Source organism: Hylobates moloch, unplaced genomic scaffold (genome assembly GCF_009828535.3).
Source record: "Hylobates moloch isolate HMO894 unplaced genomic scaffold, HMol_V3 SCAFFOLD_37, whole genome shotgun sequence".
Classification (NCBI taxonomy): domain Eukaryota; kingdom Metazoa; phylum Chordata; class Mammalia; order Primates; family Hylobatidae; genus Hylobates; species Hylobates moloch.
This window is the reverse complement of record NW_026652312.1, coordinates 563,616-574,450: the sequence shown is the minus strand read 5'-3', so window position 1 is coordinate 574,450 and position 10,835 is coordinate 563,616. Positions and strand designations below refer to the sequence as shown.

Here is a 10,835-nt window from a genome sequence, read left to right as displayed (position 1 = left end):
TCTAAATTTGGGTATGCATGAGACCCAATCAGAATGAAGGAGAGGACATATACCATGGTTTGGGAAAAGGGGGATAATTTCATCTTTTTCTTCTACTGTATATAAACAATGACAGTGGTTCCCCCATTTGATGCTGGTTGTATCTTGCAATCATGAAGGAAACCAACCTAGGGACCAATCTGACAATGGAGGAGGGCAAAGCAAAATTAATTACAAAGAAAAATAAACCTTATTTATTATCATATATTCCCAGGAGCCTATAGGTAGGGTAGGAATGGAGAGGAATATGATCGGGGTTATGGGGAAGGGGGATAGGAGCTCAGTCTTATCTTCTTCTGTATGGCTCACTCTTTCAAATCTGTTGCATTCCTCTTCACCTTGCTAAGTATAATGCATATTTATTTGTTCAGTTAATTCAGTAAATATATATTGAAAGTCTAGGATGTACCAGGCATGTTCTAGGTATCAGGATACAGCAGGAGTAAAAGTTCCTTCAATATGATCACAGGTCATATTCCTCTCCATTCCTACCCTACCTATAGGCTCCTGGGAATAATAAGTTTTCTTATTAAGCTCATTTGAACTGCCATTTTTGTTACCTGCTGCCAAAACCATTCGAACCTTTACAAAGACATAATAAATCCGGTCAATAGTCCAACTAAAGCAGCAATCTGAAGGCTGTGCACAGAGAAAGCAAGAAAAGGTTGTGGGACAGAATCTAGAGATGCTAAAGGAGATAACGTAGATTCCTAATGAAGAGCAAGAGAGTCTAGAGCAGGATTTCTCAGCCTCAGCACTACTGATGTTATGGGCCAGATGTTTCTTTGTCTTGGGGTGCTGTCCTATGCACTATAAAAGGTTTAGCAGCATTCCTGACCTCTACCCACTAGATATCAGTAGCACCACCACCCCAACCAGTATGATGATCAAAATGTCCCTTTGGGAGGCAAAACAGCCCCTGCAAGAGCCATTGTTTTAAAGGGATTCTCTGAGGCTCTGGATCACAGCTGCATGGCTTTACTATAGGAATCATCAAGTTCACCCGGGACAGCGACAGAGAAATTAATGATATTATTGTTCAGATACTTTCCTCTGTGTTCAGTGGCATTAAATTCTTGTGCCACTCATTTTGGACGTTAACTTTTATGGTCTGGTACCAATTAAATAACTTCTCTTTGCTTCAATTTCTTTATAAAGAAAACAGGCCTGGTACAGTGGCTTATGTCAATACTCCCAGCAATTTGGGAGGCCAAGGTGGGAAGATCACTTGAGGCCAGGAGTTGAGACCACCTGGTCAACATAGAGAGACACTATATTTATGAAAAAAAAAAAAAGTAAAAATTAGTCGTGCATGGTGGCACATACCTGTAAGTCCCAGCTACTCAGGAGGCTGAGGTGGGGGGATCGCCTCAGCCCAGGAGTTTGAGGCTGCAGTGAGCTATGATCACACTACTGCACTTCGGCCTGGGCAACAGAGAAGACCTTGTCTAAACAACAAAATAATTAAAAACAGGCAAGATAATAGCAATTAAATCATTGCACTGTTAGAAGGATTAAATAAGATAATGCAGATTTTAGCTACTATTATTAATTGCCTTAATTGCCTTGCTAATAATTAACAATTAATTATTAACATTTTATCATTATTATTACCAAAACTCTCTTCTCAGGAACCATGGCCTCTCTGAAACCTTCAGGTTATTAGGCAGAGGCTACTATGGATTGCAGAATATTGGGAGTATTTATTGACTTCACAGCATGTGACAGTGGGCAATGAGGGTGTCTCAAGTTCAAGGTAAAGGAGTAAGATTTCCTAAGGTTTATGTATGCAAGACAACTTTCCTCATGATACAATCTTTCACTATCTTCTGCAAGTTCACTTCTCTCTCTTCTCATTACCATGACAATCCACATCCATAATGCATGTTGAGTGACAGGAGACAAATCCTATAAATATGGGCAGTATTCCCAACATAAACATGTTTACCTGAGGAGAGGTTATGGGGAAGGAAGATAGGGGCTCAGTCTTATCTTTTCCTGTATGGCTCACTCTTACAATTCTGTTGTATTTCTGTTTGCCTTGGTGAAAACAATGCATATTCATTCCTTCGATTAATTCAATAAATATATATTGAAAATCTAGGACATACCAGGCATGTTCTAGGTATCAGGATACAGCAGGAGCAAAAATTTCCCTCAAGAAACTGCATTAGAGTGGGGGAGACAATCCAAGAATACATATTCTACAGATGTAACAGGTGCTATGGAGAAACAAGGTAAGGGAGGCTAGGAAGGGCGTCATCGGTCTTTTATGTAATGTACTCAGGAAAAGAGTCACCGCTGAGAAGATAGAGGGTGAGCCATGTAGGGAAGAAAGTTCCAGGCAGAAGGAGCAGTGAGTGAAAAGATTCTGAGGGGAGTTGTGAGCCCTGAATTTAGAAAAATAGCAAAAAGATCAGTAAGGCTGGAGCAGGAGTAATGGCCCTAGAACAGGAAAGATGGTCAGAGAGCAGCGAAGTGGGGAGATGACGCGGGTCAGGTGGGCCTGGTAGACGGCTGAAAGGACACAGCATTTTGCTCAGATTAGGTTCTAAAAGGTTTTGCCAGAGAAGTGCTATAATTTCATTTTATATACATAATAGAAACTTTATTAATACTCACATGAATGAAATTATTAACCAATGTTTACTGAGAACTAATGAAATGTTAATAGCTGTTTCAATGATAAACATAACATCCTTGGAAGGACCTCTGATTTAGGGGGCATGAAGAGGTCAGTGACTTCCCTCCCCCAGAGAATAAAACAGGAAAAAATGTCAAAACAATTAATTTAAGGTATTGAAAATTGCCAAATGCAGACAATAAACTTAAAAGTGCTTACACTTGACCAACTGCTAGAGCAGAGGAGTAAGTCAGCAGCAGGTGGTGGCAGGAGACTCCTCCCGGGCAGCTCAGGTTGAAAACCAGCAGCCTCATTGCCAGAGGTGTGGACTCAATTTGGGGCAGAGGTAGAAAACTCTTTGCCGTCTAAAAGTTGTGAAATTAGTTGAGGCTGAACAGGAAAAACTCATAGCTTTGCAAGCTCAAGGTTTCACTTTTTGATAGCAATTTAATGGAGAGGTCCTGGAAGTGAGTGATCTTTGAGACATGGCTAATAGAACTAAGAAACAGAATTGTTCATTTCATTTTAACTCAATTGAATTTTAAAAGCTGTGTCTACCATACTGGATAACACGGATTTATACTATTACAATCAAGGATGGACAATCGGGAAGCTTCGGGAAGCTTTCCCAATTAAAAGTCATAATTCATTGCCCAATTTTAGAACCTGAGCCAATTTTCATATCTAGAACTCGCTGCCTGGAAAAGAGACTAACTCCCCATAAGGAAAGATTCTGCAGCAGCACTGCAGACACATGGTAATAATTCCTCCAGTCCTTTCCCAAAGGAACCTATAACCATGAACAGCCAGACACTGAGGACTATAAGATACGGGATTAATATTTAGGTCAATAAACAATTTTTTGAGACTGTATCATGAACTAAACATAAGAAATATAACCATAAATAAGCCTCAGCCTCTGCTTTGAAGGAGCTTATTGACTTTATCATAAACAATGAACTCAGGAATGTTATATACACAAATACACAAAACATTCCAAGCCTACTGGAGATATATAGGTTGAGGTGATGAGGGGAAAGCACAGATAATATATTACATACTTTTAAATGGGGAGAAGTATTTTTCAAGCTTTTTAAATTATCACTCCTCCAAGAAGCACTTTTAGAAATTTTATTCCTAACAGCCTCCTACTCCATGAAATGATATACTTAACAATAAGATTGAGTATTGGAGGGTCACAAACCATTTAATATCTAAGATTTTTCACCCTTTGTGAGACAAGAATCAATTTTCCCTCCTATAGGGGCAGTATCATTGAGAATGCAGATATAGCTTCTCTACATTGTAGAGAAAGGTTACTTTTGCTGGAAGGGAATTAAGAAAGTCTATGAGGAAGTAACATTAGAACTGATTTAGAAACATGAGTATGATTCATTCATATAGAGAAAGAGATAAAGGAAGTACAGTTAAGGGAATTTCTGGTATCACATTGCTGGGAGAGAAAACCATTGCATAAGTTAAAGCTTTGGCCAACACCTTTGAAATCACTGTTGCTATGTAGTGGTTGGCTTGCAAAATCTACAAAGGAAAAGATCAGAGGATACTCGGGGACACCTGGAATAGAGAGTTACAAACAAAAAATGTAAAATGCATATTATGGTTCCAGGTTTTTCTGTGCACCAAAAGATTTAACACTATACTTGAAATAGCTGAATAGTATTCCATTACATAGATATACATCAATTTAACAAATTGTTGTTGTTTTCACAGCTATAAATGTCCATCTTTTCTTATTACAAATAGCCATTTCAAAGAATATGTCCAGTACTCAGGATCTGTGCATCTCCTAATTATTTCCTTTAAAAAGCCTATATTTTATGCTCAATACCACTAATCATTAGGGAAATGCAAATGAAAACCATAATGAGATACCATCTCATACTAGTCAGACGGGCTTTTATTAAAAAGTCAGAAGATAACAGATGCTGGTGAGGTTGTGGAGAAAAGGGAGTGCTTATACACTGCTGGTGGGAATGTAAATTAGTTCAGTCACTGGACATTTCTCAAAGAACTTAAAATAGAACTACCATTAAACCCAGCAATCCCACTACTGAGTATACACCCAAAGGAATATAAATCATTCTACCATAAAGACACATGCACACCTGTGTTCATCACAGCACCACTCACAATAGCAATTGCATGGAATCAACCTAAATGCCCATCAGTGGTGGACTGGATAAAGAAAATGTTGGGCCAGGCAGAGTAGCTCATGCCTATAAACCAAGCATTTTGGGAGGTTGAGGTGGGCGGATCACTTCAGGTCAGGAGTTCATGACCAGCCTGGCCAATATTACAAAACCCCATCTCTACTAAGAATAGAAAAATCAGCCAGGCATGGTGGTACACGCCTATATTTCTAGCTACTGGGGAGGGTGAGACATGAGAAACACTTGAAGCCTGAGAGGTGGAGGTTGCAGTGAGCTGAGATGGTACCACTGCACTCTAGTCTGTGTGACAGAGCAAGACTGTGTCTCAGAAAAAGAAAAATAAAGAAAATGTGATACATATAACACCATGGAATACTACACAGTCACAGAAAAGAACAAAATCATGTCCTTTGCAGCAACATGGGTGGAACTGGAGGCCATCATCCTAAGTGAATTAACACAGGAACAGAAAATCAAATACTGCATGTTCTCCCTAATAAATAGGAGCTAAACATTGAGTACACCCAGGCTAGAATGCAAAGGCGCCATCTCAGCTCACACATGGACACAATGAAGGGAATAATATATATGGAAGCCTAACGGAGTGTAGAGGGTGAGAGGAGGATGGTGATTGAAAAACTACCTATCAGGCATTATGCTGATTACTTGGGTAATTACCTGTATACCAAACCCCCACAACACATAATTTATGCATGTAACAAATGTGCACATATACCCCTTGAATCTAAAATGAAAGTTGGAAAGAACAAAAAGTCTACATTTTAAAACATTAGATTTGTCCATGCTTTTTCTCTATTTGTTTAAAAAAGAGAGAAAGAATAAAAAAGAGGTAGAGAATCTTTAAAATTCACATTTGGCATACATGAATATGGCTATGTTTTATGATTTTTTATTTGCAGTTTTTAAGCTGTATACTTCCAAAAGGTTATTGATATTGGTTACAAGCAAATTTACATACATGCATGTAGAATTTACGTACATGCATGTAGAAAAACACTAAAGGTAAAAGAGATGAGAACGCACATTGATAAAGAGAAGAGTAACGGTGTAAGGGAGGAGTAATGAGCTAATTTTAATATCATGACAGCCAAGGAAAAAAAGGAAGCATTACAGGTGAGGAGATTCTCATTGTCTGATAAAAGGAAGCACACTATTTCAAAGGAGTCTTTTTTTCTAGCACTACACTAGTGATACAGTAATATATCCCATGTGTCTTTACATAAAGGTGTTGATCAATGAATTTTTTTCATCCAACATTTCTTTATAAAGTCAAGGATACAGCATTAAATTTTATTTCAGGAAAAACATTTTTATAGGAAAAGCTAACATAGTTCAAGTAGATAGCTTGTGATCTAACTTACAAAGAAAGAACTTAGACTAACTTGTGATCTAACTTACAAAGAAACTTGTGATCTAACTTACAAAGAACTTGTGATCTAACTTACAAAGAAAGAACTTAGACTAACATATAATAACGTTCCCATATATGGTTTCCCTCCAACAGCTCTCATTTCAACCATACATTTGGCAGAAGCTAATTAACTGGGGACTCCAAAACTGCCTGATGGAGAGTCAATATTGACCTCAAATCTTTGAATTTGTTTGAAAGCCTACATAACCACTAAGTTGAGCCCCATAGAGCAAAATGTAGATGACTGGGATTAGAAATTCTTGTCAATGAGCTTCCTTGACCATAAAAGAATCTGAAGGTAGTTTGGATAGAAAGAAGGTTGCCAGCTCAAAAGCCCTCAGGTGTCACTAAATGCATACCGGGGCCAGGTGTGAAAAATGGCAAATTGAAGCTGCTTAGCCAAAGGCACTGAAAACATACAAACATTCAAAAGTATAAAAACACTGTTGGGCCAGGCGCAGTGGCTTACACCTATAATTCCATCACTTTGGTGGTCCGAGGCTGGTGGATCACCTGAGGTCAGCAGTTCGAGGCCAGCCTGTTCAACATGGTGAAACTCCCATCTCTACTAAAAATACAAAATTAGCTAGGCATGGTGGCAGGCACCTGTAATCCCAGCTACTCAGGAGGCTGAGGCAGGAGAATCAGGAATAGAAATCATTCTACCATATATTTTATATATATATATATAAATATAAAATATACACACACACATATATACATATATATGTATATATGTATACACCACACACACACATACATATATGTATGTGTGTGTGTGTGTGTGTGTGTATAGGGGGCGGAGGTTGCAATGAGCTGAGATTGCGCCATTGCACTCCAGCCTGGATGACAGGAGTGAAATTTTAACTCGGGGAAAAAAAAAAAACAGTTGCAACCAGTCTCCTGGTAGAACTTGGTCTGCAGGCAGCCAGTTGGTATACCTGCTGACAATAACTGACTTGGAGCATTAGCGCTTCCTGTTGAGCCAACCAGAATGAGTTATCTACAAAATGTACAGCCAAGTTCCCGAATAAAAATACTCACTATTTGAATATTGGAATCCATCAGCCAAGAACACCTGTTTTAGTTCTTTTAACAGCAGTAGGCAATCAGGGTGAAAGGCTCCTCCTAATCCATGATAGCGCCCCACGTCATCAGTTTACAGAAGTTTTTCTATTTGCTGTAACAAAAGGATATGGATTACCTTAATATAAATAATAAGAATCAGACTATTGGTTTATGTTGATAAGAAGAGTGAGCAGAACATAGCTCTCTTTTATCTGCAATGGATCAGAGCACCCCATCGTATCCATCTTGATTCTGGTAGGGGTATTATGAAGAATTCATACCCACTAGAAAGGTTCAGCCATCTTGGCTTTCTTGACTTCATAATTTAGCCATGCTTTGGCCAAATTGCTGAAAGATAGCAATATTTAGGTACATAATAAATTTAAGGGAGACGCATTCACTCTTAACCTTATTTGAGGGTCAAAGCAAATATTTCCAGAAAAACGACCCATGGGAAAATGATCTTTGAGTAAAGATTTTCTATGCCTCAGTGTTTTGCAGAGTCGATTCTAGGCATTCCATTCTTTCAACACTATCAACAAATGGGTTTTTGAACTTGTGACTTATTTTTAAAACTGTAAAGATTTTCCTTAAATTGTATTCAAATAAGTCCTAGCCAAGTTAATATACATTAATACTTCTATACTGCCCTTAAGAATAAATTCATACAAAAACACCTATTAACATAGAACTTTCATCTTCACCTTTGCTTTTACTCAATTTTTTTTCAAGAGTGTTGACCAGCACTGTTGCTACTAGCCACATATTATTGAAATTTAAATCAAAATTAAAATTAAACTAAAAGCTCAGTTTCTTGCCACATTTTCAAGTGTTCAATGACCACATGGGTATAGTGGATATTATATTGGTCTGCACATATATAGAACATTTTCATCATCACTGAAAATTCTACTGGAGAGCCATGATTGAGATAAGAGAAAAAGCAACTGAATATTTGCCCATAAAGAAAATGACATGGAAACTTGCTGGGAGAAAACAATTTGCTTATAAATATACCTGCTGATTGAGAAGTCACAATTTGTTGGAGTTCAATTACAAAATGATTTTTGTCTTTCAACTATGTCCACCAGCAACACTAGATCAAATTTGCTTTCCAGCTGGGTGATTGCTGCCTTAACAATGTCTTAGGATGATTCTGTAGTCATTTTTAGTTATTAAAACAATGTCAATCTTTTTTGTTGCAATAATTAAGACTCAATGTGGCTAGGCACATTGGCTCACACCTGTAAATACCAGCACTTCGTGAGGCCAAGATGAGAGGATCACTTGAGCTCAGGAGTTCAAGATCAGCCTGGGCAACATGACAAGATCCTGTCTCTACAAAAAAATAAAAAATTAGCCCAGTGTACCTGTAGCCCCAGAGGCTGAGGTAGGAAGATTGTTTGGGCCCAGGAGGTTGAGGCTGCAAGTGGGTCATGATCTGATCTAGCCACTGCACTCCAACCTGGGTGACAGAGTGAGACCCTGTCTCAAAAAAAAGACCAAATGCCACTAAATTTTTAATATTTGTATGTCACACTCAACCCAGAACTCTTGTCCTCTCTTACCACTTCCCCTACCTCATGCAAGCTTTAGTGTTTGAAGTGAAGGAGGAAGGTGTGGTTTGTCTCTGGGACACTTTTTATCCTTTCTTTTTTAAAAAACTTCATTGTTTGAATTGACACATAATTGAAATAATATTTACAGAGTATATAGTGACCTTTTGATACTGTATCATGATCAGGGTAATTAGCATATTCATCATCTCAAACATTTATCATTTCTGGGAACATTCAATATCCTCCTTCTGGCTGTCTAAAACTATATTATTGTTAACTATAGTCATCCTATAGTGCTTTATATAGAACACTAGAACTTATTCCCCATCTACCTTTAATTTTGTATTCAACAAATCTTTCCCTTGCCCATGTCCCTCTGCCCTTCCCAGCCTCTAGTATCCTCTGCTATAGTTTTTACCTCTAAGAGTTCAACTAATTTTTAGCTTCCCCATGTAAGTGAGAACATACTGGAGTTTAACTTTCTATTCCTGGCTTATTTCACTTAGCATAATATCCCCCAGTTCTACGCATGTTGCTGTGAATGACAGGATTTCATTCTTTTTGTGGCTGAATAGTATTCCATGGTGCGTCATGTGGTTCTTCTTCTATTGATGGACACTTAGGTTGATTCCATATCTGGGCTATTGTGAGTGGTGCTGCAATAAACACGGAGGTGCAGATGTCTCTTTTATATACAAATTTCCTCTCCTCTGGATAAATGTACAGGGACATTTGCTACTATGGATTTGGGGACAAGATGATGATGGGGCTGAGGCAACAAAACTCTCCTCATGTGATTGTCTCCATGGGAAGACATAGAGTTGGGAAAGGCCTCTAATCTTCTTGTAGTTTAAGCTGCCTCCATCTGGTTGTGATGGCCTCCCCTGATGTGTCAGCCTTTACATAAGGGGTGTACTTGTGAAGTTCCACACTAGACCTATGTGTCCAATATCCTCTCAGTCTCCAAGGGCTCCTCCATTTAACACCTTTTCTCCTTCAACCTTGCCATGAACACATCTTCAAAATCAGGAGACATGGGCCAGCATTTCCCTCTTCTTTTCTATTATGAGGTAGGAGAGCTGAAAACAAAAGCATGTCATACATATAGCAACAGAAGTCTCCAGATTCTACTTTGCACCATGACAGTCTCATAGCCAATGAGGTTTATTTGAGGTGTGATTACTGCTAATTAAAAACTTTTCCCAATACCCCATCATCATGACTTGAAATATAGTTGGCATAGGCAATTTTTGACAGTCTCTATAGAGACTTAACTATCTCAGGTTTAAAAAAAGCTGACAATTTTTTTTAAGTCTCCAGATTCTGCAGCTAAGTAAGTACTTAAAGGGAAAGGGTGTCAGTCTCCTCTTTTTCAAGACACCCCCAACCTTCATGAGTATTTTATCAAAGCTGACTCACTTGGCTCCATGAATGGAAAAGCACCACTGTCACCTTCTCAAGGATAGACAGAGGAGAGAGGACCTCCAACCACAAACTGTGAAAGTTGTTCCTCCAAGTTCCTGGGGTGCAGGAGGAAATCAGGGGACAGGGGTAGATGGTAACTAGTGGTAGTAGTAGGGATAAATGCCACTCATCATGCACTGGCAACTATTAGTGGCTTAGGAATACTTAGTGCCTTGTGTCCTCAGCTTTGGGTTTTAGCCACAATTCTGAGACAGCAAGAAAAATCAAACTCCACTTTCTCTTACATATGCAATAGATATTAGAAGCAGCCTTAAATTTATGCCTTAACATTTCCATCCAACCATAGTAAAGATTTTTAGTCATTTAGAGCTATGTTCCAGAGCAGTTTCCAAGTCAGAATAAGTTAAACCATTTGCCTTTTGACACTCGATATTTTTTGGTTTCCAATTTGCTATTTGCAGCTAATCTTAGGGGTCAACAGCTCTAATTCATCTGAATGGAGAAACAGTGTAACCAAC

The 10,835-nt window shown here is 38.5% G+C and overlaps 1 non-coding gene across 1 annotated transcript; it reads left to right on the top strand.

Annotated features, from left to right (window-relative positions):
• Positions 1 to 10,020: 10,020 nt before the first annotated feature.
• LOC116463468 (U4 spliceosomal RNA) lies at positions 10,021 to 10,161 on the top strand. Its single transcript, XR_004246687.1, has one exon. It is a non-coding gene; the product is annotated as a U4 spliceosomal RNA (small nuclear RNA).
• The last annotated feature ends 674 nt before the right edge of the window (positions 10,162 to 10,835 follow it).